Raw genomic sequence first — 11,821 nt, 5'->3', positions numbered from 1 at the left:
ACACTAAAGTGTTGTCCTAAAGGACCTCTCCTGGCCGAGAGGGGGTGGACGAGGGCGTCGAGAGAGTGCCCGAGGTTTATATTTCGGTCGTTGAAGACCAAGGGGAGATAACCCCTATGGCAACAGATGGTGGGGACCCCCAGCAAACCGGGCCCTAGCCGAACATCATTCCGGAGACCAACACGGCTCCAGGATCAGAAGGACAGCCGCCTTCGAAAGAGGGGGAGGAGCATCAGCTCCATCGATGGCCTCCACTAATCCGGGGGCGCCCAACGCTTTGGAGGAAGCACTGCAGCATGCTTCCATCGTGGCAGAGCACCGCACCCTGATGAGTGCGGTGGTGGAGAAGGTTAAGTCTGCCAAGAGCAGACTGAACGAATCCTTCACCAGCCTACTGATGGGCTTTGAGGTATGCGACGTAATGTTCTAAACACTTTTTCATATAGAGGAATATACCTACAAACAGTAGCCCCCGAGGCTCTGTCCGGGTTAAAAAAGCCGGTCAGAGGATCCACATAGTATTCAGAGAGTAACATGTTGTGCTTCTATTGTAACAGGCTTCCCTATTGGCTGCTGAGGGAGTCCTGGATTAGGGGGTCCTGGGACGGCCGGACTATTGGTATGGGCCGGACTATTGGGCTATGAAGATACAAGACCGAAGACTTCTTCCCGTGTCCGGATGGGACTCTCCTTTGCGTGGACGGCAAGCTTGGTGATTCAGATATGTAGATTCCTTTCTCTGTAACCGACTTTGTGTAACCCTAGCCCCCTCCGGTGTCTATATAAATCGGAGGGTTTAGTCTGTAGAGACAACAACAATCATAATCATAGGCTAGCTTCTAGGGTTTAGCCATTATGATCTCATGGAGGATCAACTCTTGTAATACTCATATTCATCAAGATCAATCAAGCAGGAAGTAGGATATTACCTCCATAGAGAGGGCCCGAACCTGGGTAAACATCGTGTCCCCCGCCTCCGGTTACCATTAGCCTTAGACGCACAGTTCAGGACCCCCTATCCGAGATCCGCCGGTTTTGACACCGACATTGGTGCTTTCATTGAAAGTTCCACTGTGACATCGAAGATAGGATTGATGGCTCGCCTTGTTATTAAGGACAACATCACCTCCGGAGGAGCCCTGGCCTCAGGCCAAACCCTTCGGCTGAGCGGCTTCACTATGACCGACCGTTCGGCCGTCGGGCCGATGATGACTTCTCGGGTCATCGAAAATCGCCTCCACGTCAGCTCAGAATACTCCGAACAGATGGATCCGACAGAGTTGTCGTCTTTAAATGAACTCCTGGTTCGCATTGCCGCCTTGGGAGTCGCCACGGACTATGATTGCATTGGGCTTAAACCCAATCAGAGAGAGATTGAATCTCCACCGGTCACCCATCGGATAGCGGTAGTAGAGGAGCAATACGACAACTCTTTTCCCCTATATTGAGGATGAACTATGTCCGGATATCCGAGCTCGTCGAGCCGGTTACCCGCCTGCGGGAAGACATGCCCTGTACTCCGAACCTAGAGTCGGATCGTGGGCCGGAAAAATTGGTTGATATCCCGGAGCCCGAACTGTTAAGTTCAGAAATTCCTCAAACTCCGGATCCCAAATTGGGCCAGGGTTTGGACTTAAAGCCGCCCACCCACCCAGATACAAGCGATCTTACCCACATCATACAAAAGTCCCAAGAGACGGTCCATCACTTTTGGGCCAGGTTCCTCCTTGTCAAGAACGGGATCAAAGACTGCCGTGATGAAGACGTAATCTCATTATTCCGCAAAAATTGCATGGACGAGGGAATCCTCAATGCCATCAACCGCCATCATGTATCACACTTCACTGACTTGGCAATCATAGTACAGAAGTACAGCACAATGGAGAGCACCTGGAAAACCCAGGCAACCTCTTGGGAGCCACCAGTTTCCACTAAACCCCTCGTCCAGACAAAAAGGGTGTACCCTTGTAGGTCGCCCGATCCAATAACAGAAAAAATAAAAACCCATTATAGGGCGCAGAACCGTTCTGGAGGTATGGCATGATAGGCCATGCAAAATAGACACCACACCGGATAAAGTACCAACCACAGCCTTAGAGCATGTTGGATACTTCGGAAGGTGGCCAAGAGCAGCGAGGATCTCCTCACCAAAAATACCGCAGAGCAACATCCTACAGAAAACAACAACCCTACAGTATTGACAGACTTCGAGACTTTCGCCTCAAACAATAGGCGCAAGAGGTCACTTCACGGCCTCGCTGAAGTCTGCCAGGTTGCAGCAATAAACTCCTGGAACGACACGGCCATTACTTTCAATGCCAGTGATGAACCACAATTCAGAGTGGTCCTCAGTCCGATTGTGAACGGCTTTCGGCTCACCAAAGTAACCAAGCGGCCGATGTCCTTGCTCGCATCAGCGCCAAGCACGACCCCGTCCCACCTAACATCTTTTTGGAAAGGCTTTTCAAGCCATCCGTAGTGTGGCAGGGAGAGAGCGGCAACACCAATCTGGATCTGACTACAACCCTAGACTCCAAACACACCGACATCATCGGGGGCTCAGCCACCAAAATTACACCGTCCGCCCATTTAATCTTGGCAATCATTGCCCCATGGATTGAACCCTTCTTGGCCTACCTTAATAGGCGAGGACTCCCTGAGGATCAGAATGAGGCACGTTGCATTGTGCGACGCTCTAAAGCCTACAAGGTTCATGAGGGAGAACTCTACAAGAAAAGCGCTACCAGAGTACTTCAAAGGTGTATCTCCGAGGAAGAAGCGCGACAGCTCTTGGACGAAATTCTTGCCGGTCTCGGCAGTCACCACGCTGCAGCTCGGGCCCTTGTAAGCAAGGCCTTCCATACATGATTCTATTGGACAACGGCCCGAGCAGACGCACACGACCTTGTCCAACATTGCGTCGGATGCCAGCTTTTCCCCAACCAAAGCCATATGCCACCCACCGCTTTAGAAACAATCCCCATCACTTGGCCTTTTGCGGTCTTGGGCCTTGATATGGTCGGACCCCTTAAAGGAGGAATCCATAAGAAAAAATACATGTTGGTCATGGTGGATAAGTTCACCAAGTGGATAGAAACCAAACCAGTTAAAACGGCTGAAGCCGGGCCTGTGATAGACTTTATATCCGGTGTTGTGCACCGTTATGGTGTTCCACACAGTATCATCACCGACAATGGCTCCAATTTCACAGCCGATTAGGTGAAAGCCCGGTGTGCTAATCTGGGCATCAGGCTCGACTATGCCTCTGTCTATCACCCACAAACCAACAGTCAAGTTGAACGAGCCAATAGTCTTATTATGAGCGGCATTAAGCCCAGACTAGTGTGGTCTTTGAAAGAATCAGAAAAGCACTGGGTGGAGGAGCTAGACTCCGTACTCTGGGGGCTGCAGACCACACCCAATCGTTCTACCGGATATACACCTTTCTTCATGGTGTACGGCGCTGAGGCTGTGTTACCCTGCGACATTATTCATGACTCACCTTGAGTGCGCATGTACGAAGAGAGATAAGCCGAGTTGGATTGGCAGGACAACTTGGATGCCCTGGAGGAGGAGTGTGACGTTGCAAAAGCCCATTCTGCATTTTATCAACAACATGCTCGCAGATATCAAAGCAGAGAAGTACGGGCCAAGTCTTATAATGTTGGTGAACTCGTTCTACGCTTACCGGAGAAGAAAAAGGACAAACTCCAGCCCAAGTGGGAGGGTCCCTTCATCATTGACGAAGTCCTCACCGGAGGAGTGTACCGCTTGTGTGATGCGTCAGATAATCTCCTAGAGCCGAACCCATGGAACGCGGCCAGACTCCGAAGATTCTATGCCTAGCGCCGGACTCTTCGTTCATCTTCATTACCCCCTATTATGATTTCCAATATTTATTTTCCTCTCTTTTCACCTCTTTCTTTCTTTCTAAGCCTTAAAGCTTTTGTGCGGCTAAACCGTACATCTTCGACGCACATATTCTAAAATTTGTACGTCAAGTATACCTGGGGGCTTCTTGTACAGAAGCTTATTATTATTACTATTATTATTCGAGCACCAAGCTCACCACATATGTGTTTTTTCTGCGTATGTACCTTTTCTTCGCCATTATATGCATCGATATGACTTAAGTTTTGGCCAAGCTGGGTTGCCTGGCTCCCGTGCTTATGCCCTACGTTCCCATTAGTTCAGCTAGGGCATAAAGGGAGCACCTCTGCGATTGTTACTGCCGGGTTATCCGGACATGTACATCAGACTAGGTGAAGCCGAAAGCTAGCGTTCTTAAGGGAATATTCGGTCGGCGGACTAAAGATGTTCTTTACTCATTACACTATGAACCCCCAGATGTTAAGTATGCTGTGATTTTTTCAATCACAGCCTGGTCGTGCACGTTAAACGCATGTCGATCCAGGGAAAGGAACCCTTAACAGAACTATTCCCTCTAGAAGATCTTAATTACGATCAAAATGTAATATAACATAGCTAGCCGGATACTTGTCTGTTCAAGCAACTATGACCCCTACGCCTGGTTTCCATGCATACCCCGGTATATATTACTGAGCGGGTATTCAGAAGCACTGCGCACCCTTGGGTCCAGAGGTTGAAGCGAAAAGGTATGCCATGACATTTATAATTCAGCTAGAGACATAATTTGTTAATTTAAGTACATAGTCACTTAGACTCAAAAAAATCTTCTTCTATGCCATCCAACAGGCTATCTAACCTACAATCCTGTTGGGAATACTTGGCGGCTACTTGTACCTAGTTATATACCAAACTAATAGGAATTTCTTTTCCATCAGACCCTAAAGGGCCGACCCGGGCCATGTGATTCGGGTCGATCTTGGTATACCGTGTCTTCACCATGGCCCAGGCCTCTCGCGCACCTTCCCAGCAAACTGATATCTTCCATAATCAGAAGCGCCGCAGCGCTCCCTTAAGCAGCTGTACAAGCCCCTCCATACTTCCTTGAGGGGAATCAGATGGCCATAAAGCCTTGGCAATACTTTGCATCATCTGCCGAGATCTCTCGTGCATTTGCGATAGCTCTTGTAGCAGATCGCCCGAAGATCCGGGCATATCCTCTTCAGGACGGCTGGTCAGCATACCTATAGACATAACTCTGTCAGTTCTTTTCCTTGCTGAACTATGTAAAGGTAAGTTTGAACACATACTGTCAGGACCCCGACTCAATGCCACATCGATCTAGCATGTAACACCTCATATCACTTTGCGGCCTCACGCACGGTATTCCCACGGGTGTCGCCTTACCTTTGCCTGGGACCGTTTGCGTCTTTTGGCACACGTATATGATAGTGTCGCTAGCATCCATATGGTAAGGAGCCCGGGCTGACATGGCTAGTCGTAAACCCAAAGTGACACTAACTTACAGGGACAGGCATCCATGACCCAACATCGAACGTGTCGGTCATCAGCGAGTGAATCCAGGCTGTAGCACTGGGCTAGCAGGACTCCGGTGAGCCGGGCTGTAGCGGGCTAACAGGACTCCGGTATTCATCGCGTGACATTTCCCCAAAGGGACAGACACAGGAACGAAGAAGGACACATGCCGGCCAGCCTAAGTGTTCCGGAGCAGTAGCAAGCTACCGTGGCTCGGTGGAAACACTAGGAGACATTTCCCGGTAAGAGAGGCTACCAAGGATAAACAACTAGGTTGTCAGATCCCACACATACCAAGCATTTCAATAACATACACACAATATGCCCGATATGTGCAAATACAACATGGCATCACAACATGACTCTACAACTCAAGTATTTATTCAATAGGCTCCGAGGAGCGAGACATTACAATCATGGGTCTCATGACCCAACAATCAGAGCATACAAGTCAAAGCACAAGCGGAAGCTTAACATGTCTGAGTACAGACAACTATAAATGGAAAAGGCTGAGAAGCCTGACTATCTACCAGATCCTGCCGAGGGCACAAGATCGTAGCTGAGGTAACAAGCTAAACGTCGAAGACCACGCGGAACTACTAGCGAGACTGAAGTCTCTCTGCAAAACATAAAATAGGCAAACGTGAGTACAAATGTACCCAGCAAGACTTACATCAGATCTATCTACATATGCATCATTATCAACAAAGGGGTGGTGGGGTTTAACTGCAGCAAGCCAGCTTTGACTCGGTGGCTAACCTGAACTACGACTGCAAGTAACTCTTTTGAGGTGGCGCACACGAGTCCACATATTCACCATATCAATACACCACTATGGATCCGCTCCCGTCTCCCTACGAGAACGCCATCCATAGCACTCACGCTTATCTTGCGTATTTTAGAGTATCCACTTTCTCTTGTCTATGAACTATGCAAGGGGTCCAAGTTTCCATATCCGAAGAATCCGGCTATTCGAATAGATAATGATAACCCTGCAGGGGTGTACTTCTTCACACACGCTTTCGCCACTTATCGCCCTGTACACGTCATGTACCTCGGCAACCTTCAAGCGGAAGCCGGGCGAGGGAGTCGGCCACGACCTGACTAACCGAACAAGTCTCTAGTCCAGGTTTATCGCCTATTCGGGTTCCATCCGCAAGGAGATCCGGCCGGGGTGTCGCTCACGGCCCCAAACGATGTGAGCAGGGTTCCCAAGCCCACCATCCGGGTGCTACTTGGTACACCGTGCCACTGTGCCTAGTCTGTCCCAAGCCCACCTGTACCGGGTGCCACTTGGTAGACTACTAACACTACCTACAAACACCAGAAACTAGTTGCAACTCCTGGACAGAGATCATGTTGATTAATAAGTCGAGAGGGGTCGAGTTACCGGAACCCAATGTGTGGTAGTAATTGTTCATGGATCACAAACACAGAACTCAGTTCCTGAGGACGGCTGCAATGAGACAACCCACCATGTACTCCTACATGGCCTCTCACCGCTACCTTTACCAAATCGTGTTCACACACTTAGCTCACACACAGTAGGACATGTTCACACGCCTCTGATTCATCCCCGATGAACCAGACCTGACTCAACTCTAAGCAATAGCAGGCATGACAACAAACATGAATGAGTAGGCACAACAGGGCTCAAACAACTCCTACTCATGCTAGTGGGTTTCATCTATTTACTGTGGAATGACAGGTCATGCAAAGGATAAAGGGGTTCAGCTACCGCAGCAAGTAACAGTTGAATCGTTGTTGTCCTAATGCAGTAATAGAGAGCAGGAGCGAGAGAGTGGGATCTTATCGGAATGAACAAGGGGGTTTTGCTTGCCTGGCACTTCTGAAGATAATATAGCTCTTCATCGGTGTCATCGATCACATCGTCGGTACACGTCTATCGAGAGGGGACAATCACCGGCAACTGAGGAAAAACACAATCAATGCAATGCACAATATGATGCATGAATGTGACATGGCAATATGCTGTGGTTTGTGCTAATGCAGCTAGCAACAAAGTTAAGTGAAGTTGGTTTGAACCCTAAGTTCAAATCCAAACTCCATATGTGAAATTCAAATTCCATTTAAATGATTTGTGCTAAACAACAGTTATAAGTTGTTCTAACATGCATGAAAATAGTACAGATGGATAGATTGGATTTTTCTGATCATTTTTCATATATAATTTATTTAATTTGGAGTTACGGTTAATTTTCTATGAATTTTAGAAGTTTATACAATTTTCTGGAATTTTCTGAATAAAAATAAATCCAGAAAACATTATTGCGTCAGCCTGACATCATCATGATGTCAGCAGGTCAACTGGGTCGCCCAGAGTCAAACCTGACATGTGGGGGCCACACGTCAGTGACACAGGGCTGGTTTGGGTGTTTGACAGGTGGGACCGGTCAACGTTGACTTGACTAAGTCAAAATCTGACACATGGGGTCCACAGATTAGCACTAATCTAAACAGAAAAATTAAACTAACCTAATTAGGCTCGGGGCCCACATGGCAGTGGCACTAGGGTTGGTTTAGCTAGGTCATTAGTGGCTAATGACGTGCCACATCACCGGCCACCGGAGTTCGGCCGGCGGCGACTCGAAACGCGGCGGATGTTCACCGGGGTTGCACTACGGGCGGCGGCTGGACGCGCGAAGGCCACCAGAAGGTAGCCCGTACACGGCCGCACCTAGCTGGCTGCACGAGGGGCCGTGGGGTGGCCGGAGACGACGGCGGCGAGCACTTCCGCGGTGGCCGGAGTTCGGGCTGGGGCAGGGACGCGGCTGTAGCGCTCGAGCAAGCAAGCGGAGTGGAGAGGCATCCTCCTGGAGGCGCCAGGAGCGTGTCAGTGCCCCTGGAGCGAGCAGGAGAGGCTCGGGAACGCGGGCTCGCCGGCCATGGCGGACGGCGGCCTCGGGTGACCTCGGGGCTACGGCTAGAGGGCGGGAGCAAGCAGGGGGCAGAGGGGAAATGCTCAGGGGCTCACGGTGAGTTCGAAGAGAAGGTCGGCGTGCTCGGGGAGGCGGCGGAGACGGCGAATCGGACGGCGGCATCCGGCGGCCATGGTCGGGGAAGAAGGCCGCAAGCGTCATCTTGGGGCCGTCCTGACTCGTGTAGCTCGGAGAGGAGGGAGAGTAGGTGGCGGCGGCGCCTCTAAGAGCATCGGCGGGGCGAGGCAGTGGCTGTGGCCACGGCGGCGTACGAACGGCGGCGGCGGTCGCTCTCGGGTGCGTGCGAGAGAAAGAACAGAGGAGGAGATGGGGACGAGGGAGTGAGTGGGAGGGTTCCAGGGGGTCGAGGCGGCGCCGAGGAGAAGGCGCGAGGCGTCGTGGTGGCCTCAGTGACGCAGGCAGGCAGGGAGGTGCGTGGCGCCGCGGGCGCGCGTGCGCTGTCTCCCTCCTCTGCCTACTGGCAGAGGTAGGTGATGACTGGCACGGGCCAGGTGGGCCGGCCCGGCCAGGTAAGTGGCCTGTGGCCTTACTCTCTCTCTCTCTCTCTTTTCATATAGCTTGTTTTTCTATATTTCTGCAATTGTCTTGGCTTTATTAAAAATGCCAGAGCATTATTAAAAATCCTGAAAATATTCATGAGCACTTTCTGAATTATTTCAGTGTCCCACAAATAATTCCAACATTATTTGAGCATTTAAATTATTTATAGTGTTTAAATGCCCAAAGTCAAATACAATATGATTTAATTCAAAAATCCAAAAATGATCTAAGAATATATTCATCATTTTTGGCAGAGGTTTCCACCTTAACCAGAAATCATGAACTTTTCTTAGGAACTTTTTTTGGGTTTATTGAAAAAGATTTTAATCCACCCTAGTTGAGTTGATTTAGTGCTAGGGTTTGAACATCCCCATTTCAAGTTTAAGAAAAATTTAAACATGATGCACACATGAAGCTATCCTAGTGCAATACCAGAAGCTAGGGATGTGACAACTCACCCCCACTAAACAAGAATCTCGACCCAAGATTCAAGCGTAGGGTAAGATGAAGGGGGAACGCAACTAACACAATCTTCACGATCCAGGTTGCACTATATCAGAACGTTGAATCAATCACCATCTTTGACTCGATGTCTTCCTCCGAGAACTTCAACTATCAAGACAAGAAGAGGAAAGGAAAACTCTAGAAGGATCGATCTTCTCGAAGATCGAACAACTTAGGATCAACTCTCGGAATGAGACATAGCAACATCACTCGAGCTGAGACACGAAGCATACATCTGAAGGGATGGAGTGAAATGGATGACAAAGGTTCACTAGGTAGGCAACAATTCCACACTTAAAAGGGTGGTGAACGGTTGTCAACGTAGTGAGGAGTTGAGTTGCCATGATACCACAACGAGACACCTTAGGGATGGTGACTCTTAGATATATCCCCTTAAGTGGCAAAAGAATTACCTTTGATTCAGAGACCATTGAAACTCTTTATACCAGCCTAAGGCAATTCTCGAGCGATCGTTTGGAGGGGGTCTGCTTTTCTATGTTATATAGACTTGCATGTAACTATTCAGAGTCAAGATATTCTATATAGTGTGAATATTCCCTCAAAAAGCTTGATTCTAGTGCAAAATGATCAATATGTAAAATCCAAACAAGTAATTGCGGAGATTCGTGCCGGAACGTCCAATTTATGGCATACTCGGACTTGGATGATGTGGATTACCTTGTTGAAGACAACATAATGGATGAATTTGCTTACCACCGGAAATGGAAGAGACCCATGGTAGAATGGCACATTGGCGGTGCAAGCTGGAAACAAAATGCAAATGTTGGGAATGATTCTGGTAACTGGGGAAGAACCCAACAATAGAGGGTGAATTCACTGTTTGAAAAGGTCATAGCATTGCCGAGGAAACTGAGAGGAATCCCAGTTAGTGCCGATGATAACACGTAGCGCTTGTGCATGCTCCCAAGAACTTGAGCATTTCCATAATCATCGAGATTTTACCAATATCCATGTCAAGGATCCTGGCAACACAACTTACTACCATGATGAACAGCGATGGATGATGCAGATACAAAAGGAGATAACCTTCTCGGATTTCACCTTAGCGAGGCCAAGGAAACAAAAATCTGGATGATCGACCGAGAGACATTTAGCACTCCGCTCCTAATGTTCTCCTTGACGTGCTAGTGTATCCCATTCATAGATAAGGTTTGATAACTAGAACATCAAGTAAAAGGTCGGACTTCGGGAGCAATAGAATCCATAAGGAACAGTTACGGAGGTAAATCCTACGAAATCCTTATGGGGAGGTGGCCAACTTCTCCAGTCAAGATACTACAATATTAGGTCTCCCGGCGGGGTGTGTTGGCCACGACATCCACTTTACCGGTTTCCGAGGGACCGATATTATAGTTCCTGGGAAATGTTCCAAACCATCATATCTGCCTGGGATTCAGATCTGGTTGGTGTCAGGATATTCCAGACTCATCGAGTCTAGGAAGAAAACGAAAGTTTGCAACACAAATCGACGAGATGACGTTGCGAGATTCTCGAGGGACGAACTGCGATAGCAAGCTCCAAAACATGAGCTGGTTCTGCTACAAACATGTGAACATGTTGTCCCAGACAAGCATGACCACATGGTAGTCTTATAATAAAACACTACCGAGTTCGGGTAGGGAACCATCATTGAGGATATCGAAGTTCTTTCATAAGTCCGGATTAGCTCTTATGAAGGAACTCCTTCTCCTTGAACAAATCAATTAGTGGCTTGGTGTGCTAGGGATACATATAGATTGAAGGTTGCAAGTCTTCAAACCACAGAATTCTTCGCACGTATGCATGACTGAATTGGGATGATTCCAAAGGAAACAACATTGACTTTCTCGAGTCCACGGCGGCAACTTGCATCCAATGCACATGAACTAGAGGAAGTCACTTCTTACATCCGAACATATGCTTCATGAGCTAGCATGAACAAATGCTTTCAAAAGTTTCCAACACTAGCTTAATGTTCAACAAAATCATGGAGGAGATAAGGATGTTGTCAATGGGCTCAACAACAATTCATCGGAATTTCCATATCACTGGACTTCCACCACCATGTGAACACGGTGATAGTATTGGTCATACCAAAGGATGTAATGGTATATGCTCGAGGGATCAACCATGAGTAAGACAACATTACGAACATCGTTGGTACTGATTTGATTTGACGATAGCCCACACTCAAATCAAGGATTGATAAGACAATAGTTCCAGCAACTGATCACAGGGACCAATCGATGAAGATATCATCTTTCTTCAGCACACACTACACAAGAATATCCCTTTGGAACGAACTAAGTTAGGCAAGCTTTTATCTTCCAATTCTCCAAGTTGTTGTCTAGCTTAACCAACTAGCTTCGGGATATCTAACACCGATCTTGGAGAGAGGGTGGTTCACAAGAAAC

Source organism: Triticum dicoccoides, chromosome 6B (assembly GCF_002162155.2).
Source record: "Triticum dicoccoides isolate Atlit2015 ecotype Zavitan chromosome 6B, WEW_v2.0, whole genome shotgun sequence".
Taxonomy (NCBI): domain Eukaryota; kingdom Viridiplantae; phylum Streptophyta; class Magnoliopsida; order Poales; family Poaceae; genus Triticum; species Triticum dicoccoides.
This window is presented reverse-complemented; position numbering follows the sequence as displayed.